The following is a 22,501-nucleotide window of genomic DNA, read 5'->3' as shown; positions in this document are numbered from 1 at the left end:
TTCACTCTCAGACTYCCACAAGAAGTGACAGAATAGAACAAGTAATTCAGATATGTTTTCACAAAACTCCAGTGTAATTTTTTAACAGCTATTGCAAAGCTATTATGTACCATGCAAGTAGACACTGAAACAATTCACTTTTATTGACAGCCGCTCATCAAAACTGAATGTTGATTTCAGAAATGCAGGTCTTCATATGAGATACATTTACATGCCCTGTCAGTCAGGAGCAAACCAAGTACTGCTAACCCTTGTGACTGCACAGCAGTCGCAGAAATACTTTGCTGTATTTTCTAAGACCTCACTTCCTGTGTCAGATAATTATGTCAAACAAAAAAAAACCCACCTCAAAATCAAAGCTGTCACTAAAAGTAACCGTGTGAAAATAAAATAGAACTCTTCTACTCGTAACTGTGAAGTAGAGCTTGAAAACACAGCAATAAAAGCTTGGAAAGCACAAGGTAAATAAGCCTAAAAGTGTTATTTATTTAAAATCCAGTTCCTTTCCATCTTCTGATAAAAGCTCATTTTTCTGAGGACCTGGCTCATTTTGCCCTCTTGAATTTGGTATTCCTGCACAAATGATACCCTTTTAACTAATGAAAAGAGATGGAGAGGAAGGCAGAAGCATTTTGATTAACATATGGACAAAGCCTTCTCTGATTTTTTCAGATACATGTTTCAATTTTTCAATCCATTTCAATCCATTTCCACGTAAGAAGAAATGATCAGAGGAGAGTACCTCACCTCTCACAACAAGTATTTACCATCAGGCCAAAGAAATGAACCAGAACTTGAGAAACAGTTTCCTTGAATGAACTTGAAGTGTAAACACAGGGAAATGAGGACTGTCTGCAACTGTACTACAAAATSCATGCGAGTCTCCTTGCCATTCCCATGGCTGTGGGACAACCATGGACTGCACTGGCCTCAGAGCTTGATGTACTGCAGGGATGATACCTGGCTTCACAACCAGAGGTAAAGTTAACAGTAATGTTGAGTGAATGGCCTGGGCACTATTTTAGCAGGATAAAATAATGATCATGYAGTGCTAGGAACATCATGCACTTCAGCAAAAGCTTTCAGCGAAGAAGGACAAAGTTCTTGTTAAATATTGAACAAATGAGGCTTAACAGTGTGTTAGGGTACAGCAAGTAAGTAGCCCCCTTTACAGATGATCAGACTGAGGCAGGCAGCAAAAACAACACTGAGAATGAAACATATGTATTTCACCTCCCCAACCCTCTTCCCTAACGACCAGATAACGGTGTCCACGCACCCCCTTTCTGAGTTCATAATATTTAAGGGGGACRTGGAGAATGAGAAAGGAGGCAAAAAGCTCCTACACGTCATGAACAGTAACCYTGTTAAACAACCAGCACGAACTGATGAGCAGGACTGACATTATTCTTGCGGTGTTAGAGATACTGTATAGCGTAGGTAGCAACGTTGGCCCCTTGCCAAGATGTATCACAGTGCCAAGCAGATTACACAGAGCAAAACAAAAATAAGGAGGGAATTCAGTGAAGGAAGCAGACAAAACAGACAACAAATAGCACTCACATAGTTTTGGATCATTGCAAATTTGATTCTCTATTTCTGTATGAACTCTGTGAATACTATTAACCCATTTTTCACAAGAAGGTCATTTTTTCCTTTGGAAGCTACATACTGTAGTTTCTTCCTTACAATGTTCTTTGTCCTTCTAAAAGGATTTACTAGAAGAAGCAGAAGTACCAGACAGCTGCACATCCCCCACAATACAGATAAAATTTTCTGCTTAATTAGGCATTGACATGTTTACTATAACCTTTACAGAAGAGTAACTCGTGCTGAGAAATCCTCTTTTTTCTCTTTCTTTTTTGGCTGCATTACATGCAGACACAATGTATTAAAGCGGTAAAGTAACTTATTAGAAATTTCACAAAACCATCATCAGTCAGGTCCATTATTAATAATGGCTAAGGGTTCTGGGCAGCTTTGAAAATGCAATACAACATCATATGGGGAAAACTATTTCTGTTTATTTAAATGATTTAAATTGCTGTGGGCATTTTAAGGACAATGAAGAGTTCTGTTTAGGCAACCTAGGGGTACAGGAAATGCATGTGTCCTTCCAACAGTGCTGGAGTAAGATTTCACTATATGTAAAGCCTGATACGAACTGATGTAGCTATTTAACAGAAATAACATTAATTTGAGTGGACTTTGCATTATGTATGTTTTATGTCTGAAGCCCAAACACTCACGTTTTAAATGTAGTAATAAGAAGTACGAATTTTGCACATCACAGTGATGTTCACATAATAAATTGTTGAGTGACCTGTTCTCTTCTCACCAGTTCTCCCTCAGGCTTATTCTGATATTCCAAACCTCTGAGCTGCTCATATATAGCTATCTAATAGAAAAAGAATTAAAAAAAATCCAAACTCACTGACCAGGTAAATGCTTTCTCCTTTTCTCAGCTGAGAATTTTTCCCACCAAAATTAAAAAGATCTAAACAGAGATTTAAGTTTTCAGTCCTGCAAACTGACAAACTGAAACTTTACTATCTTCAAGAACAGACAAAACCCAGGAACTTAAGAGCATTGAATGGAGGCAATTTTTGGCTTCCTCAATGGAAATATAGTATTTGGTTTTAATTCTGATTGATCCCAATATAGTGTATCTTGAAATCATGACATAACTGTGGAGRATATTATCATATGAATAGTAACCATTAGATAAAGTTCTAAAATGTTTTAACTTATTTATTTTCCTCCATAACTTTGTGGTCAGATTCATGATAACTTAAGCAAATTTGCTTCTCTAGGACAAGGGATGCAGTAAACAGCTGATATTGCATTTCAAAGTAGAACATTTTCTTAGATACTTCTAGTATTTTTCTGCAAAGTAATTAAAAGATAAAAAGGTCTAGCTCATGCATCTGCAAATATTCTTTTTTGAAATTATGGATCTAAAACTCCATCTACATTTATCTTGAAACCTTGACCCTACTGCGCAGGCAACACTAAGCCAGGCTCCCGGTGATGYTGAACACAGATGGACTTTCAGTCCCTCATCCTCCCACACTAACGTGTAACTTACACCACATTATACATCACTTCTGAACTTGGACTGCAGAGTGTGAATACATTTTTTTGTTTTTTGAAGTGTGCATTTTTACTGTTAACTTTTCCACCAGTGGATGCTATTTTCACTCAAACTTGCTCTCTTTTTCCACATAAAGAMACATTTCTTTATATATATATATATGCTTCTTTCCAAGACTGGAAAATTTATTTTCTGCCAAGAAAAGGGACAGTGAATCATTGTCCAGAACACCACTGCTAATCCGTGTAAAACCCATGGACCATCTGCACTTTTTCATACATATATTCCAATTTTACTTGAAATAACATCATTAGCAGAGCAATCTCACAGTACTATAAGGTGATCTTGTTTCCTTCTTGTCTGGCTTCAACTCAAGCATCTTTTCGTGTTTGGAAAAAGCTGTTCCTTTCTCTGAAATATTTCATGTAGATAATGGATAATGACCACTTCTCATTCCTTTCTCTAAAAATGTCTAAGTACGTTAGCTACCCAAAGACRAATTTTAACTTAGCTCTTTGTAGAAAGTTCATGGCTGCAGATTCAGCCCAGTCTGAAAATCAGCTGAAGAGATAAATTGGCAATTGAGAAAAAAACCCAGTCCCTACTCTACTGCATAACTGTCATATCAAAGACACTCTGGAATTCAACAGGATTAAAACCAATGGAGCACTCTGGAAATGCAATAGAGTTTTATGTAAAGAACACACAAAACAAATGAATAAGAGTGAATTACATGATTTCAGAGCTTTTTAGACTATAGTAAAAATTTCTGTATCAGGGAAGTAACTTTCTGTTAAGTTCTACAACATGGAAAGAAAAGCCACAGGAAGGTTACCATTCTTACCATTAAGGGAATAGAGAATTTTTGAATCATAGGCATTGAAAAAAAGAGAACATCTATGTCATCTAGTCTGAATGTCCTGATAGCATGAGATTCACCCTAAAGTCATGGGTTTCAGGGTACTGAGAAATGGTATAGATATTCTCAAAATCTCAGAAAACGCTGAATATGCTACACTGTCTCTTTTCTCACAGGCCAGTTAATTATTTTGGATAATGGGAAATTATTTCCACTTTTTGATTCTATCACTATTTACCATTGCATCCCAATTCACTTTGCAGTTCAGTGGTGAAGTTTCAGTCATCATCCTAGTGATGCAATTTTACACCCAAGAGAACCTATAAACTCAAAGAGACTATTTTTCTTATTTTTTTTTTCTTCTTAACTAGTTAGAGCAGGTGGTACAACGCCACAAATGTATATTTCTTGAAGACTAGGAAAAGAGAGACCCAGTACCCTACTACAGAAAACACAACCTCTATGGTGATGAACTTGCAAACCACTGCTGATCAGGAGAAAGGAAAGGCAGCTACAAGCTCCAACCGCTCCTGGAGTGGCTTCTGCCACCTCCAAATTTAAACACACAAAAACAATTCCAGGGATCCATAAACATTTATTTATATATGAAGCTGAAAAAAAGCAATTTTGGGATTCCATTTTTCTGTATTCCAATTAGTTCTTCTATTATAAAATTTTCCATTAAATGTCCAATTTCCTACTGGTTAGGAAGACAAAACACTCTCTAGCTTCAGTGGGACTTTCAGCAGCAGAAAGACAAAAGATGCATCTTGTATGTTATGTCCTCCACAGCTACGAGTCAAGGTAAGATGACACATGCAGTGTACTGGTTTGTGAGCAACACTCAAACTCTAAGCAAATCCCATAGCAAAACAGAAAAGAAAAAAAAAGACAAAAGAAGAAGAAGAAACAAACAAAAGGAGTACTGAAGAAAGAGAGGAAAGCTGATGTAAGCCACTGGACTGGGAGTCCCAACCATAGAGGAATTACCATGGAGTTTCTTCCTGARTAACTTTCCTTAAGGACAGGCTCATTTACACAGCTGGTTATCAGACTAATAGAAAAAAGCAGCTCCAGTCAGGTGCTAGCTGTTGCAGACGAGGATTTAACTGTGTTCAGGGCCAGCGTTTGAGGTTCCTCATGGCAGGCTGCACCGCCTCAGTGAGCAATCTGCCTTCAGGTAGAAACACCGGTGTCTGCTATTTCCTACAAAGCCCTGGAACTCACCACTGCATTGTTTCAACCAGCTGAAGGCGCTTGATACTACACCAGGCAGTATTTTTGCCCAGTACGCTTCCTAGGAAAGCTGGAGCTAGTGTGCTCACCAGGACCCGCGCGACCCACCCGCACCGCCATTTTGTGAGCGCGCCCGCCCTGCCGCCTGGCCCGGATTGGCCCCTGGCGCGGCCCTTACCTCGCGCCGGCCGCCATTACTGCCCCTCTGCCGCTGCCCGGGCGGCCGYGGGGCCTCGACGATGGAGGGAACACAGGAGGAGCGAATACGTTTTCTCGTTTAGCCGTTTTAATTGCGTCAGCGTGAACTGCTTTACGGAACAGAAGCCCGAAACTTTTGTCTCTCTTAGCCTTGGTTCAGTTTCCTCCTGCCCCGTCTACTRTTAGGGATAGCAGCACAGTGCTATCTCACCTTCTAAATCCCAGTTTCAAATTATGTTTTCCTTCTTTCATCATTTGGGGTTCCYCTAAATGCCCATCTAAATTTCCTTAAATGATACAAGCTACCAGTCGGAATTACAAAGAAAAAAAATATATATATCTATATAATTGAAATTGTAATGAGTCTTACTAGTGTATCACTAGCACTTTGGTTCATTTGATATGAACTTTGTTTTTTTTAAAGTACCACATGGTAAGGCTTTGAAACTTCAGTTTGTTAAAAAAAACTGTAACAGCCTTTACAGCCTTTGAAGTCACTACTGATATAACTCTGAACAGATCCATTCAAGTTCAACTAACATCAGACAAATGTTTAGTGTATCAGAGGAAGCCACAAAAGCAAGGATTTCATCAATATTTCACAACAGCCTCAGGGAAACTGTAGATTGCAATGCTGTAGGGCAGCTAATGGAATTACACACAAGGGTTTTGTACATTTAAAATAAGCAGCTACTAAAAAAATTACCCTTCAGTTTGATAGAAACTGTATAAAACTGCAGATGGGAAACAATTAAATAGCTACCAACATTTATCCATGTCAGTCTGATAGGTCATTTAATAACAGGTATTTCTTTCTTTCTCTCTTTTTTTTCCTGGTAGGGCAGTAATAAAGATTAACATTTATGAAAAGTAGCATAAAATATAGTACAGCCAAATGAATAATTAAAGATGGTTCTGAAGAATTTGTTTGCTATTGTATGGCCGTGAAGACTGCTCTCCAGTAATGAAATACATTTATATTAAATACAATTATAAATAGAAAGAAGCACAGGATTATGTTTATGGACACTTGCTTTTTATCCCAAAAAAGAGAAAATGTTGAATCGTTTCTATTTACTCCATGGCTTATCTCATGGACAGCATTTCTTTACAACGTATTCCTGTTGAAATGAGTTGGGCCCCGGCTCTGCATATATACAGSGGTAAACCCAAGGATAGACAAATTTAATGTAATAAACTCGTGTAAGATCAGCACTTCTGAAAGACTCTTGATCAGAGTGAAGAATTCTGCATAGGAAAGCATGATATTTATTCTAAAAATAGCTCCATATAATCATATTCCTTTTCATTACTATATTCAACATGCAAAAATCTTTTAAGTACTGGCCCTTCACACAGTTGGTTTTGAGTGTTTAGGTATGATCAACTACTGTGGGAAATTATTATTTCTGTTAATAAATAATGCTTGCTCAGTGCACTGAATAGCATTATGTGAGAAGTAAATTATTTGATTATTAGATTATTATTTTAAAAAGCTTCTTATTTCTTGGCATCTGCAATTCCAAACAGACCAGCTTGGCTAGGTATGATGGAGAACCCAGTTTAATGCAGAAGACTTTAGGCTGCAATTCAAGAAAGCTCTTAAACATGTGTTAAGCTTGTCCCARCAGGGTAGGAGTTGATAGGCATCCTGCCATAGAGAGAAGTTATGGAACAATGTTGCTTCATTACCATAATTAATTAATAATTGTTTTTAATATGTAAAAAATTGCAGCCTGATTTCAGTAATATAACTAGAGATTAAATAAGCCAGCCTTGCTAGAAAATCTGACAAGAGCAGAAAATCTGACAAGAGGGCAAGGGATAGGCAATTGTCGAATGTTACAACTCCAGAAGCCACCACTGATTTCCAAGGTGGCCTCTGGCAAGTCACTTAGGGTCAGTTCAAAGCGCGGATGTTTTCACTGATAACAAGCAGTCCTTTTCATTTCAAAAGCTTAGTTTCTTTGCTTCCTACCTGCTGAACTGCAGACTGCTACGTACTGTATGTGTTTGGGAAGAGCACACTGGGAAGTCCACAACACTTACACAGTAAGCTGAAAATCTGAGGAGCTCCTTGGGYACTAAGCTTTACAATTTGACTGTAGATACAGGCAAAATTAACAGTGTTTCTAAGATGTATTTATTAAAGCATAGAATTCATGCACAGCTGAGGATGCTGAATAAAATGTAAGTTCCTTACAATAACTTGTTGACTAGACCCTGATATTATAGCTTATTTTAAAAAATATTAATATGGCTTTAAAAGTACACTATTACTATAAGATTTGTCTAAAGAGCAGTGGGCCCTTTGATTTTCCCTTTGGATACACAGCCATACTACAGTGAAATCTGCTTTAAGCCACCCTTGCCAGTAATATTCATAAATCTGTGCTGGTTACTCACAGCTGGTTAAACCATGCTTGCAACATCATTTATCTCTTAAAATCTCTTTAGATAAGGCACATAAGTAGAAAGGGGGGGATAACGAAATATAGCTTCCTTGTCTTTTTGTTTTGTTTGGTGTTGCATTCCAGGCAATAAAAAACTGCGAATGATTTTCAAGTGTGGATTTTTACTTGCTGGGATTTCAGTGTAAAAGGGATACTAGTGAAGAATACACAGATCATCAAGTGTTTTATTTCCCTCTTTATTTTCCTTTTAGGAACACACTGTTGCAAATGCTCGTCCAAATGAATAGTCTGTTTCTTTTGTGACAAATATTATGGCCAACAAATACTGACTTTTGACCATTAGACATCCCTGCACTTATAGCCGTATAACCATCAAAGCACTAAGCCAGCATGAAGGTCATTACCCCAGCCAGCATCTTACTTTGACTAACTTCTCAGATATGTAAGCAATAAGCAGTTGCAAGAGATTGATATGATACTTTGTGAGTAATTTGGATGAACTATAACACTAACCCAGTAAAGTATTATAATTTTAAATGTGTCCAGAAAATAATTGAAATTCTGGTTTAGCTTCATCATAATGCACAGTGCTGGGTATATTTAACAGCTGACTAGTTTAGCATGAATATTGCTTTACAAATGAGGTCATACTGTTTTTAAGAAACAATATTGCTATCAAACATGTTTAGGAGGAAAAGCAAGAGATTATGAGTACACTTTTAACCTTTCTGTCTCTTTCTATATCTGTTTACTATGGTGATTTAGGTACTCAGTGTTGTTTGAAGGCAAACACAGAAGGTTCTGGCATTTAAAAGAGATCCAATAATGAGCAACTGGCAGTCAGATTCTTTCTTATTATTACTCTGTCACAAAATCTCTGTTCTACATCACTCCATCTTTGCAACACCAGTCAGAGATGAGAAAGGTCAAAACATCTCCTTCAGACATGCCGTCTACTCATGCACAGTGCCATTTCCAGTCACATACAGCAGCCAGAATTCAGCCCGCGCTGGGGAAAAGAGCAGAGTCCGTAGGTAACAGTTCATCAGAGGGATAACTTTCCTCCCTCGAGAACTGACAYGACCAGGTTAAACTGGCAACACTACTCATTTTAGTCCACATCTCTTTTTTATCCCTTGCCCTTGTGCCAGAAAAAGGGATACCTACACAAGTATCCCAACAGAATATATGCAAGTCATGGTATATATGGATCCACATAMATAATATTGAGACAGCTCTGCCAGAGGAAGGTGATGCACAGAGTGCCTGATGCTGCTTTTCATGTTTCACTGAGGACAACAGGGAGATGGAAGCACCAGCCATGATAAGCGCCAGCCTGTGCCCCACTAAAATGCATTTTAAAGCTGCAGTTACCTTCTTGTAAGGTCCAGCCTGAGACTGTCCCTCCTTCTCTGGGAGAGGCATGATCACAAGAGTGTTGGTGCTGACTGTGGTAGCATGAACTTTTTAAACTATTTTATCTGAAGTTCTGGGAGAATCAGGTCCTATTATTCCCTTAATAGATTAGACAAATATACTGCATTATTATTACTATTACTAATAATGTGTTAATGTACTAGCCACAACACTAATGCTAAAATTTTTTACAAACACAGAATGAAAATTCCTCCTTTTCCCTAAAGCTTCCAGTTTTGATGCTCTTCAGTGCTGTCCTTTCTCTTTCCACTCACTTTGAGATGCTCTACTACAGTCTCCTTGCAGACACGAAGGCCTGTTAATAGTGAGAATACTAATAATCAGCAGTAGTAAGCTTTACTGTTGCTTCCACCCTGCAAGAAATTTGGGCAAAACAATTCAATCCATGCCAAAAGGAAAAGCTTCCAACTGGTATGGAAAATTAAAATATTTTCCAAGTATTAAGTATATTGAATTAATAGAATTTTAGAAGTCAAAAATGAAAAATTATTTAAATACAAATATTAAGTTATGTTCTTTTAAATGATGTCTCAAATGCTCCAAGGGTGGATTCAGATCCAGGGCCAGTACATAGATCATTTACAGATCATAATCACAGTCTCAGTGTTGCATTCCTGCCCTGTCCTGAGTGATAACTGAAATTTATCATATGGGACTGTGTGTAACAACAACAACAAAAATGCAGCAACAACAGGAGGCTGCAGCTGCACAGGATCAGCTTTTCCTGAATTTCAGCAAGAAGTAACAAGTATGAATTAAGGTTAAAACTGAATCCAGTAATCAGAAAGGTTGTTTAATGACAGAAACAACTTCTTCAGCATAGGTATTATGGTGTGATGACTGCTGAGATGGGGGACCTCACTGGGCACAAAAAAGCTATATATTATATGCCTTATAACTGGATTTAAGGCCTGCAGGAATCCACAAAGCAGTCCAGTAGATCAAAAATCCAGACTAAAATCCCCAAAGAGCTGAAAGAGTGGATTATCTGTCTCTATCCAACCCTGTAACAAAATTAAAAAAAACTTTATACACTTTGCATTCTTCTCTTTTTTTCTGGAGCCTCAGACTTGGAAAGAGAAGCAACAGAGGGCATCTGACCTCTACCAAATTACTCATAATACTGAGTTTCTGAAAAATGAATCCAGCTATTGCTTCGTCAGGCAAGCCAAAATATTTGTTAAAAATTAAAGTATTAAAAGATATTTATTGCTGTTTCTAGTGCTCACAAGCGTAAGTGCAGACAAGAGATTGGAAAAAAGAAGTCTAGAGAATTTTCAGTCATAGTTAAACACACAAAAAGAGCAAAACTTCTCCATTTTTTGTTTTAATTACCACCTCTTCCATTTGCCTTCCAGGCACCAACATGCAACAGCAATGCCACAGTTCAAGCTTTACACTTCTGGAGAGCAGCAAATGTACCTGGGATGTTTATTAAGGCATCATTATATGTCTGTGTGGCATCATTTATTTTCTGTGGAAGAGACCATGCCAGGTCGAGATCAACAGTTTGAACAGACAATTCATCAGGTGGGAGCAGGTGGCAAGGGCGGTATAAGAAATCACTTGAAAAGGAGTACAAAACTGAAATGGATGGAAGTGTAAAAGTAATAAGAAAGTGATCAGTGAAACTATGAACAACGGAAGATAAATCAAATGAAACAAGTGCAGAGCAGAAATCAGACCAAGAGGATTTCTGTAAATGTGAACAGGGCTTCAACCTTCAACCAACAAGTATAACGTTTTGTCTTGAAATGCTTCTCAGGATCAGGAGGATAAACTGAACAGGGTTATTATCTAGGGATTCAGAAAGAATCTGTAAGAAAAAACAGTCTAACCTCTTAAAGTCCTGTTGGAAATGGATGCAAAGAACATTTAGAAAATGAAGTATTATGACAGCTTTTGCACACTACATTTACATGCACTTTCAAACTGTGTTTATGTTGTGACAGTATGTTGCAGGGTCTGTGTTTATGTTTAGTGTGAGACCCCCTCAAGCAGTGACTGAAATCATACAGAAATAAAGAATGGTGTGGGCACAATTCTAAAGAGAGTAGAAATGGAGAAATGTTGAACAACGGAGCTCTAACCTTTTAATAAAAGGAGCAACTCATCTCTCCCATTAACTTGACTACTTCTTGAATAGAAGCACACAAAACAATTCTTATCCAAGACTGAAGTTCACACCAGTAAAATCCTTTTGCTATCAATAATCAAAATTATTCATGACAAAAAATCCTCTGTACCTTATCTAACACAGATTTTGGACTAAATACTGATAATGTGAAATTTAAATTCCTGAAAATGTTTCTGATATCAGTGGGAGTTATATGAATATAAATCTGCACAGCTTTTTGATAATACACAATGAGATACTGGGTRCAGACACTATGTCCTAGTTGATTTGAGAAGCAGAGAAAGTCCTTTGAGATTTTTTGGGGTAAAGTTGGTTTGGAGCTATAAAATTGAAACACTTAGTACAGACCAGAGGCCAACAGCACTTCATTACAAACTGTCTAAACACTTTCTGTTTATCCACTAGATTCAAATACAAACAATAACTCCCCTTTAAAGTGTTTCTGGCTGTTTGTCTTTTTACCAGAAATAACATCTAAAAAAATATGTATTTTGAATATGTTTATCAGTCTGTGCTAAAATACAAATGAAGGCAAATCTTAGAGCTAGCTAGTACCTGCACAATGTTTGTCTTGAACGACTACTCATTTGCCTTGTCTATACGGGCTAATTACTTTATAAATCTAGTAGAGCACAGCTGGAATTTGACTAGTCTGTATTAAAAGATATGGGGAGAATTTTTCAGTATGTGCCATACTGCCTGTTCATTGCTGCTTCTTCAGTCAGTTCCCTTATACTGGTGGGAATCTTTAACACAAAGAGAGGAAAACATTTTTAAAATAGGAAGATTCAGAAAGACAGAAACTGCTTTTAATTTACTCTTTTAGAATTCACTGTCTTTTAATGTGCTGCTGAAACAAGAGTCTTTAAATATTCTTTGGGAGAAGAACTAGCCAAACCAGCCATCTTTGCTGTTCTCTCAAAGAAATTTTGCTTAAACAAACTAGATTTCTTGGCAACTCACTCACTGTACTATTTCCTAGTGTCTCTGGTCCACGAGTATAGCCCGGAGACACCATTAATGTTCCCAGACAATTCCGCAGCACCTGACATCAGCAGGCATCTTCAAAGCACTTTGCTCAAACAGAAAAGTCTTCCAACAACCTACCCTGAGAAACACCACCTYGCCCTGTACTCGAGCTATCAATAGCCACGAGTTAATAGACATCACCATGGCCACCTTCTGGCAGAGCTGTGACCCCAGAGTAGTGGCAACCGGTATGATGGAGAAAGGCAGGCTAGACTTCTGCAAGTGGTCACCTCCTTTGGAACCAGCTGTCGGGATCTATTGAGCTTTAAGAGCTGAAGAAATAAGGCTGACTCTAACCTTGAGTGTACTTTGCCCATACTTTGGTTTCACTGCTAATAATTTTTCAGGTGTTAATTGCATAGGAACTTTTCCATGTGCAACAGGAAAAATAATACGCTAAATTTAGAAATTTAGAAATATGTGCTAAATTTCTTCCTGCTGAAATTCTTTTGAAGTAAACAGAATCAAGTAGAAGAAAAATTGGCTTAGTGTTTTTTGTTTTTTGTTTTTTGTTTTTTTTTTGGCTCTCTATAAAGAAAGCCTCTTGGTTGCTAGTGTTCTTTCTTTTGTCCAGTGGATGTATATAGTGTGTGTGTGTGTTGTGTGTGTGTGTGTGTGTAAAAATATATATGTATGTTTATATTCATATGTATGTATGCATATATTCAGTTTTGCTGGCAGTAACAGCAGGAGGAGGAAGTGCCTACATCCTAAGCTCTTTAACAACATGTTAAAAATAGTGGCAATTTTTAAAAACTAATTCATGTAACTATTATACTAAAGCCCTCATATTCCTGGCAAGTAGCACATTCAGACTCTGTATGCACCCAGCATTTCCCCAGAAGACTAGGGGGAATGCTTTTGCTTTATCTGATAACTTTGGATACTTGTTAGTGGAGCCTCTGAACCAAACTTCTGAGGCCASTTACAGCCTATGGAAAAGCAATCTAATTCCAGCAAAGAATGCTTTAGGACGTACTCCCTTTCACAGAAAGCAAACTGTCACCCATTACTTTGAAAATTAAAATGTATTTCCACTTTTCCTCCTTTGTTATCATTAATCTAAAAAGAAGGATCAGATGATTTCCTGTATTAGTTCCCAATCTGTTTGTCCCTGTGTGATTGAGAGACAACCTCTCATACAAAATTCATCCTCCTGCCTAGTCTTTCCCACCAGAATTTAGGTCCCCCAACCTGTATCTCTTGCCAAAAAGTGGTTTCAGTGCTACCTGTTCTCTCTTCCTCCGTGAGCAACCACACTTTTTGCTTTTGTTCCTTGAGACTGGTAAAAATACTTGTGTTAGAGGAAGCAGAATTAAAGGTCAAAAATTCAGGTGTTTTTCTTTTCCACCCTGTATAAATCTATCACTGTCAAAGAGAAGCGATCTTCCCTGCAAATGCACTTTACAGGGCTGAGAAGATCTGTTTCTCAACTTAAACTATGTAACATTTAAATATCAAAAACTTTGTTTTCTAATGAGAGAAGTATTGAGGGGGGAGAAATGAATTATATGCTTGATGTATACTGAAGGCTGGGAAAATTAAGGCCATTTCCCATGGTGAGAATGCAGTGATTTCAGTTTGTGAGAGTAAATTAAGCCTTTGGGAGAATTTGTCTTCCATTAAATTGAACAGCTAAACAGGCACAGAAGATTTTAATGTCACCACCAACAAACCCCAAAGGTTACAAAAAGAAACATAGTTTTCTTGTTTGGAAGTTCTGTCTCTCTACCTAGGAAAAATGCAAACTGTAAATGTATGTTGAGAAACAAAGAGTCTTAAAGATCATAATTCCATTCCTATACCATATGCTATTAATGTCTGTCAACACTGTTTAGCCAGCAACTGCTGACAGAACCATATTTGCTATCTAAATACATCATAAATAAATCAGTAATGAACTGCTTTAGTAAACCTTCTGCACTGATTGGAAATACAGATCGAGTAAACAAACTCTGGGGATAGCATTTTGCAGCTAGAAGTATATACAACTGTTTAATGTCAATGACAAAGTCACTCACACCTCTCTTTCTGGCAAGACATGAGGCGGGTGAAAGAAAATCAGAAGGATGGCAAAACTGTTTAATCAATTGTAGCAAATGTACCTGTCAGCATTCATCATATTATTTTTCCTTTTTTTTTCCACATTCAGCTTTTACTTTATGCAAATCTCAGAAAAGGGACTTTCGACTGTTAGAGTTATAAAATATGCTTGTAACAAAATCGAAACACTGGGCTCAGTTGTGGTCCAGTGCTGGGAAGACGGTCAGCAAAACCTTGCTGATGAGGTTCATGAGCTTTTCAATCAAACAGTAAGATCTGTAATGAGTAAACACAGGCTGCATTGACTTTTTGGAAAACAAGACACCAGGTTTTGTACTAAACATGAGTATTTTAGAGGCAAAGAGGCCCACTTGGTAGGAAAAAATGGGAACTAAGACTATGTCCCAAAATGGATTCCTGACTCTGCTGCTGGCTAACTAATGGTTTTGCACTGCAATTCTTCTGCATCCTTTTGCAGGTAAAGTGGGAGGACAGCTGTGACAGAATTTCACTTTGAGATTTAGAATACTTTGAAGTCTAAGACTTGAAGAATTTCACACGATATGCTAGATAAAAAATGGTAGAAAACATTTAATTATTTGCCAAAACAAACCTACCACATGYTGCCTGGACTAACAGCAATTCTGTTTGGTGAAGAGGAGCTGGAAGTAGAATTTATCTTGTGAGGTGGAGTATTGATAGATGACTTAGTAGTAATGGTGGCTGCTTAAAAAAAATCTACTGGTACCATAAATTTGTAATTAAATAAGTAGTTCTTGTCTTTGGGACTCTTATTTGACACAGGTTTTTAGAAAGTTGCTTTCTGACAGCTTACTGGTAATTAGACACTGCAGCTTTATATCAGAAGAAGAGTCTTAATTAAGACTGGAGAGATGCTAAAACTGTAATTTCATCTACAGTACATTTTAGCAGCAGAGATTCTTTGATGTCCCTGTGGGATGAGACTTAAGGCCACAAGCGCTAATTCATTACGATACTTGCAATGGACAATATTTTTTAAAAATAGAATTTATCTCCTAGATGTACGAATAAAGTTTCTCTTAATCCCATCAAATGATTAAACTTTTTATCTTTTGCTCCCCCCAAAGTGGTGCCTGCTTGCAACCCAGACAGTCTATAAGAYGCAGAGAAAGACGTGCTGTGTACAAATTCTGATTATTGACAAGGCTCMCAAAGAAGTGGCAGGTGTTATTCCTTCTAGGCAGAATTAGTTGTGTATATAGAGGGCTAAAGCAGAGAGCAGGGAAAGCTGCCTGCTTGTTAGGCCCAGCCGGCGGGGCCCTCGCTCTGCCCTCAGCACGATCAAAGAGAGTGCATCGTCCGAACGCACACATTAATCTGCCGCTCTCTAGTTCTCATTCACCTGGAGCTCGGTGACCAGGTGCTAAATACTGAAATGGAGACGGAACGGAGCCTGCCTCAAAAGGAGCGTGGGTATGTACTGAAAGAGGGGTAGGATCTTTATCTCCCAATAAATCAAGGTAGAAATTTATATTATAAGCATCTTAAGAAGACTGAGGTTCATGCAAAGGAATGCAGTGTAAGACGAGGTTCCCTCTGGTGTCATTTGTTTTTGTGACAAGCAGCAGAGATTGCTGGAACAGAAGAAGTCCCAAGCTCCTAAATACCGTCTCAAGTAGAGTTCATGTGAAAAAGAAGAGTAGCAGTACCGTCTGAATGATAAACATTCATATTTTACAACCTTTCAGCTTATTTACTGATATATCTTTTTCTAAGTATATTTGTTGTTTGTATCAGCTTGCCTAGGCAAAACAGAGCCATACATAATTCAGGGATAAAATTGCCATCAAGTCACTGCAGAATATAAACAAATAGACCCCAAACATATATTTTTCATTAATGGYCCTCCATTACCAATTTCCGACACTCTGAACCAAAAATAAATAAAGTAACAAGAGACAAAAGAAATACTCTTCTTTTTTTTTTCTTTTAATGCCAACCTTCCTGGCTTTGTTTGGAGCAGGTAGAGGCAGTGTCTTAAAAGTTAGTGCTTAATGTGACCTGGGAACGCTGGCCCAGGCTGGCAGGGGAGCGCGCAGCAAGGCAATGAGCCAGTTGGCCAAAGCTGTCACCAGCCCTCAYGCCTGCGAGACAAGGCTAAGTGTGGAAGCTCCCATGCCACTTACACATTTCATTTTTCGCTGTCTTCTTGTCCAAAAAAAGGAAGAAAGGGAAAAAAATAAAAAGAAAAGGGAGAGGAGAGGAGAAAAAAAGAGAAGAAAAAGAACTGTTAATTTACAAAGCCTAAAATAGCAGCTGCTAATGGGCTTTTGCACTCCTCTTTTAGTCACTGCAAGGTCACAATCATAACTAGCCTGTGATTGATTCTAAAGTGAAACTCTGCTCTTCACGTCTGTGATGGACATTAAAAAATCTGAAAGAGCTAAGACAAGAAAACAAMAAAAAAAAAAAAGTGACGTATTTTATGGAGCCATGAAGTCTTTGAGGTTCTCAAAAGGAACTTGGAAGCTGGAGTGATACTCTGTTTTTTTTTTAATTGTCCCTCATAATAATTATTGCATTACAAGGAACAATTAATTGTATAGATTAGTCTAACTTCATCAATTTTATGGGCCACTTTATTGCTATTTCGCACAAAGCACAGTCTTTCTATTCCATCTCTGTGTTTAAAGGGTTAAATGAGATGAGTGACAGCCTTTCTGCATGATTTACAACTTCGAGCCCTGTAGTGAAACCAGCGCTTGATGGATGATCCTGAAAGACGGAGACTAACCATAAATCATGTCTTTGAATCATTGACAAAGATAAAGGAGAGAAAGAAAAAGCACTGGCATTGACATTCATTCTCCCAATAATGTACATTGACTAGTTACAATACAGAACCTTAATTAAAAAACCGAACTCAAAGTAGTCACCTCAGTGTAGGGATTGCACCACTCTAGAAGGCTCACAAAAATTACAAATAGAAGTTCAAGCTGCTGCCATGATAGGTTACTCCCTGGGAAAAGCATTCAGTTGTGCACTTGCCATAGCCCTGTACTGGAAAGTAAAGCAGATAAACTCTGGTTTTAACCTCCTCATTATTTAGAACCCAGTTTTCTTTCACTGTGCCTTATTTCACCTTATTATTGTTAGTGCTGGAGGCCCAGGCAAGATGAGAGCCCTGTTGTTTTAGGCACTGGATATTACGCAGAGGTGCCAATCTTCATAGGCAAAACAAAGAAAGCACTATCACCTCCGGCTTACAGGAGAACTGAGGCATAGAGAAATCCAGGGACTTGTTCAGGGGCTGTGTGGGCTTGATGAGCTTAGGAAAGGAGGGATATGTTTGTAAGTTCATGATATGCCTGGGATACAAAGGTGCTGGAACTAATAAGGAAGTTCCCTCTATTTAGTGTTTCTAAATTTATGGTAGAGGTGGGAAGCAAACTACAGTTGCCTAAGTCCCAGGCTAGGAAGAGGAAGTCATTACTTAATCTCAGGTGCCACTCTTGCAGGCTCACGTGTAGGCTAGTAGCTGTGGAGATGTATGACCTAGCATCTTGAACACAGTCATACTTTTAAAATTTGCATCTCAAAAGCTAAGATTTCACTTTAACCTTTCAAAACAGGTAGTGTGTGACACATTTAATATTGCATGAGAAATGTGAGGAAAAACCAAATATCACAGCTTCCAGCAGACTAAATGGAAGGCCAGCAGGATACTGAAGAAGTTAAAGGCCAGGTTAAGACCTGTTTGGGAGAACAGATGGTACCATCTATGATAGTGCCYGATAGTCCCATCTTTCTATGCAAGGAAGAATGATAGACTCCCAAAGAAACCAGTCGGAAGTAGTTTTGGAGAGCATCCATTTTGTGTCTGTAGAGGCAACAGATGAATACACGAAAGAGGTGACTTTCTGAATGAACCAGTGCTGAGGCACACGAGCACCTCAAATACCAATCTGGAAGTATGCAAATAAGCATGAGTGGTGAAAAAATACAAACAGCCTGGGAGCAACTTGCATATTTGAAAAAGGCTCCACCTAAACAAAAAAACCTAAATCCATAAATAACAGATGAGGAGAAAAAAGGGAGAAAGGAGGGGGGAAGGTATTAACATGTATACATACATGTTAATGTATACATGTATACATACATGTATACATGCATGTATATATGTATACATGTATACATACATGTTAATTCTTTCTTGCAGCACTTAATTCTTTAAAAAGAAAGCCACAGATCTGAGAAGTTCACATGCTCATGCTAGCTGAAAGCATTAGAAAAACTCCCAACTTTTCCAAGAATTGTGCTTTCACTGAATCTTTTTGATTTGTCATAGTTCTTTGAGTCTGTCAAATATTTAAAGAAAATATTAGGATTTCCCAGATGGAAAAAGTTAATTATAAGAACAAAACAAAACAAAACAGGACAAGCAACACTAAGCAGGCTTTTCTAGGTAAAAGGAAGCTCCTGCAGAGCAGAGGGAACTGCTCCAGAAAACATCTGAGAAGGCACAACTGGGCACATTTCAGAAGGCATAAGTAATAGATTATTTATTTATCTGAATATATTTTTCCTATTCTTCCTCATTTCTCTTCGCTGCATTTTAGCTATCCACTTTCTTTACTCCTTTTCACTTCCTTCAGGTGATTATGCAGATGAGCAAATGCTATCTAATCTATGTAGAAAATCTAAGGATTCTACAAAGTATGAGCACTCACTTTTGCATAGGCAGCAAAACCAAAGAGGTACATTGTAAAAATTATGTGATGATTTTCAGCTCCTTACCTGTGATTTACAAGTTTCCTTGGTTGTATTATTCATTACTCAAAATGTTTCCTGCAAATAATTCTTAATATATCACTTTGTCACAAGCTTTTTGTGGCAAATTCTCAATTCTAGAAACTCAGTCTATGTACACAGGAGGTTTCTTTTTCTCTGATTGCATGAATATATATCTTAGTTTTGAATTTCTAGTGCAAATATTGATTATAACAATCAGACTTGCTATTTGTTTTCCATGAGTATTTGCTGAAGTTTGTTTTTCCAATAAGCAATCCTATTGCAAACAATTTCCTAAAATATTTACCAGCGACCAAAGGGGAGTGAACACAGTCACTTATTTTATCTTGTTTACAAATTTAAGCAAATATGTATAGACCTTCTTCCATTTCATTTCTGTCTCATGTCCCTCAATTTTAAGTTTAAACTCTTTTTCTGCATTATTAAAAAGATTGCCAGTGTAGCTCATGAGGAAGCATTTTGTTAATGGTAGAAAACTTTGCTGCAGTAAAAAAAAAATCAAAATTGTATTGGGAAAGTTAGCCCTTTTTTTAAGCAAAAGAGAAGGCAAGCTAGAAATTTAATTTTTTGTTTGGAAATAGAAAGTTTTCCCCAAAATAATTGATTCAGAACTGAATTCAGCTGTTTTCAACTTCAGGCCCTCCTGGTCATATCTCCCACGTTGTATCATAATCCACCTGCCATTGCAATATCACTGGGCATAACGGGAAATCTTGTCTGACTGACAGTGTAGTATCTAAACAGTGCGTGACCAGCCCACAGGCAGTGGCTCACACCAAGGGATAAATATAATAGTAGTGCTACTGGTTTTAAAAAAGTCAGATTTTGTCTAGAGCAGAAGGACTGATCTCAGCTTGCACGCTACTTGCTTCCTTCAGCTGAGCTCAAACGGCCTCATTTCCAGTGCAGCTGGCTAGGTTAAGGAGCACAACTATACTAATTATATCATTTTGCTAAATCTTGAGGTGATAAAGAAGACAGACATTCAGCTGTCACAGGAAATGACCTTGAAACTAAGTGAAACCTTCCACTAAGAAGCACATACACCTTTGTTAAAAAGTGCTGTGAATGCACAGCAGAAAATGTAACTCACAGCTGTTGTCAAGGAGTGTTTGTGTGTGTTGTACCCCTGGAGACATCAGAAAGGAAACAACTCCGAAGCTGTTTTCAAGAGGATTTGGGACAGTGCATAAGTCAATCCTAATTCATAAGGATGCTGGCTGAAGGGTGAAATTGGAACGAGAGAGAAAATAATCCACATAATGTCAGATTAAGGGTGAAATGCTAGCTGAARTCTGCAAACATGCCTGGGAGAGGCCTCGTGAGGACAACGCTTATGGCAGCCGCCTTGCAGGTCCCAGCAAGACTTGAGGGTGTGATCAGTGACAGCCAGCTCGGGCGAGTGGAGCGGCTCCTCCCCCAGCTGCCCTGGGCTGATGCTTCGAGGAGGATGGTGCACCTCCTTCCTCCAYCCCTCGCTCCTCTGCCTCAGCTCCTGCAGCCTTCAGCAAGTCTGCCCTGGGTGGTTAGAGGCAGGAGGTGTCCTGCAGTCCAGAAGATCTATTAGTCAAGTCCTCTCCTAGAGCAGAGCTGGAGCATGCTCTCCCTGCCGCACAGAGAGGTGGGGGAGGACCCCAAGTCTCTTAGAAGAATTCAGCTATTTTAGGAGGCTATACGGAAGCACTGGCGTGAGGAAAGAGTTAATACACTAGGTTTGGGCATTGACAGAGAATACTTACGTTTAACCATTCATAACTAAATCACATCAATTTAAGTGGATTCCATGTATTTCTGACTCTCACATTAATCTCTATGCAGAGCAAGTGTCTAAATATTTGTCTCTTTCAGTTCCGATATTGTAATTCTCTACCAAAACTAAGGGGGATCCCTTGGGTCTTTTTTTTTTTTTTTTCTCCTCTCTTTTTTTCCTACATTCCTGTCTTTATTTTCTGGTAGAAGAAAGCGGTGAAAGGCTTTGGATGATCATTTAAGGAAGCAGGGATTTAATAAACCCTGTGTTTGGGTACATCACAGCTTTTATGTTGGCGCTGAACTCCACATACATTAAATCCACATCATCTATCAATCTTACAGTTGCGTGTCACTTATGAAAATCTACTGAGTATTGTTTTCATCTCGCCTTACAACAAGCAGCAGAGCCTCATGAATACTGAAGAGCATTGTAAATACAGCACATCTTTTATTTTTAAAGGTCTAGACAGTTTGGAATGGCAAGATTTCTTTGTTGAAAATTGCAGCTTAAAGCAATAATTCCCAGATTCCTTCTCTCTTATTTTTTTCATTCTGTGTGCAAAAAAGCAGAAGTATTGCTCTGTACCATTAGAAACACCTACAACAGTGCTGTGGGTGCTGCTGCAAGTTCACCACATGAGTACTCTGTGCTAGCCATTAATCCAGCCTGATGTTGGTTCAAGTGTGATATTATTATTCAAATTCCATCCCACTAGGAAGCAACCAGCTCTGAGATGTATCTATTCATTTCCACTGCCTTATTGAAATCTGACAACCTGCTTTTTCTAGATTTTTGAATACTGCAACTTTATGACCACGCACTGCCATCACCTTACTCTTATTTGCCTCAATAGCCCTCAGTAGTGGATCTGCCATGGGCTGAGTTTAATAGAATAATATTTTACTGTAAGGCAGCACCTTTCACTTTGAAGAATAAAGCCTCATTGAAATTCAGTCATCTCTGGGACTGAGAGGAACAACTTTGGTGATCAGGGACATTGTGGCTGTGGACACAGTAGGAAATGTCTGGGGTTTTTTTTTTGTTTTTTTTTGAAGACTGCAAAGTGACCTTTTAACATGTACCCAAACCAACTGGGGCTGCAAGGTGTCATCCAAAAGACCATCGCCGTCTATTACGTGAACCTCAGTCTGGGCTAGCAAGTGGGTGGCAAAGTCTCCTGAGATCACGTTATGCTTATAGATATCACCTATTTGTGCTGGGCTGCCTTCTACCAGCAGGATATCCCTCGCAATATTTTTGAATATATAGTTCCAGGCACTGCCAGGAACAGCAGGGAGGCAYGATCAAAGAGGAATTCACTAAACCTTCTTAAACAGCCACAGAAGCCTGGATTTGGCTTGAATCACCATGAGGTGAGGGATGGGGGAGCTTCAGTGTAATTCGTACTTTACTTACTTACAGGCCCAATAACTTCTGCATACCTTTGACCTCTCATTGCTTTTCCCTCCCCCTTTTTCCCTATTAGCTTATTATCCTTGTTATCTGG

General features: G+C 38.4%; 1 protein-coding gene across 5 annotated transcripts in view; it reads right to left on the bottom strand.

The window, feature by feature from the left end:
- Positions 1-22,501, bottom strand: part of TSHZ2 (teashirt zinc finger homeobox 2) — a 225,633-nt gene that overhangs the window by 87,695 nt on the left and 115,437 nt on the right. The gene's annotated exons all lie outside the window — the stretch shown is intronic.

This window comes from Rhea americana, unplaced genomic scaffold (assembly GCF_003343005.1).
Source record: "Rhea americana isolate MKP2758 unplaced genomic scaffold, rheAme1 scaffold_4, whole genome shotgun sequence".
Lineage (NCBI taxonomy): Eukaryota > Metazoa > Chordata > Aves > Rheiformes > Rheidae > Rhea > Rhea americana.
This window is presented reverse-complemented; position numbering and strand designations above follow the sequence as displayed.